Source organism: Mustela putorius, unplaced genomic scaffold (genome assembly GCF_011764305.1).
Source record: "Mustela putorius furo isolate JIRA1106 unplaced genomic scaffold, ASM1176430v1.1 tig00003836_pilon_pilon_pilon, whole genome shotgun sequence".
Taxonomy (NCBI): domain Eukaryota; kingdom Metazoa; phylum Chordata; class Mammalia; order Carnivora; family Mustelidae; genus Mustela; species Mustela putorius.
The window spans coordinates 19,048,298-19,049,002 of record NW_025421989.1 but is presented as its reverse complement, the minus strand read 5'-3'; the positions used below and the strand labels follow the sequence as shown (position 1 = coordinate 19,049,002).

Sequence of the window (705 nt, the reverse complement as noted above, 5' to 3'; positions counted from 1 at the left end):
GGGATACAGCCAGGTCTGTATCCTGAATTTGCTACAGCTGATTTCTGCTGCTTCATTATTGGCACATAGAAATGCAACAGATTTCTGTACATTTACTTTGTATCCTGTGATTTTACTGAATTCATTTATCAGTTCTTTTTTTTCACAAGCCAGATATTTTTATTGTTCTACAGACACTTCTGAAAAGAGATCTAATTGAGAAAATATACAAAGCATTTAAGAGTTTATCACCAGAGAGTACCTAAGTCTGTCTAGAGGTGTCAAGCCTCAAAAATACGGAATTTTTCATGAATTTGCATGTCATTCTTGTCCAAGGGCCATGCTAATATTCTCTGTATTGTTCCAGTTTTAGTATATGTGCTGCTGAAGCACTCATTTATCAGTTCTGACAGTATTCAGGGGGAGTGGGAGAGGGAGAAACAGGCTTCCTGCTGAGCAGGAAGCTGGATGCAGGACTCGATCCCAGGACTCCAGGATCATGACCTGAGCCGAAGGCAGACGCTTGATGACTGAACCCCCCAGGTGCCCCAAGAGCAGCGGTTTTTACACCCTCACATCTCTATCAAATAATTGGTAAAATGAGAATCCCATGAAGTGGTTATGGCCCAGTCAGTCTCCATGTTTACATGGAAGCACTATATCAAGGAAAGAAGTTAACTGGGCATTAATTGTGTCTCACAGCCCAGGAAAATGTACCCAGTCACT

At 41.7% G+C, this 705-nt stretch overlaps 1 non-coding gene across 1 annotated transcript; it reads right to left on the bottom strand.

The window, feature by feature from the left end:
- Window positions 1-269: 269 nt before the first annotated feature.
- On the bottom strand, window positions 270-372 carry LOC123394767. Its single transcript, XR_006609518.1, has one exon. It is a non-coding gene; the product is annotated as a U6 spliceosomal RNA (small nuclear RNA).
- Between the last annotated feature and the right edge of the window lie 333 nt (window positions 373-705).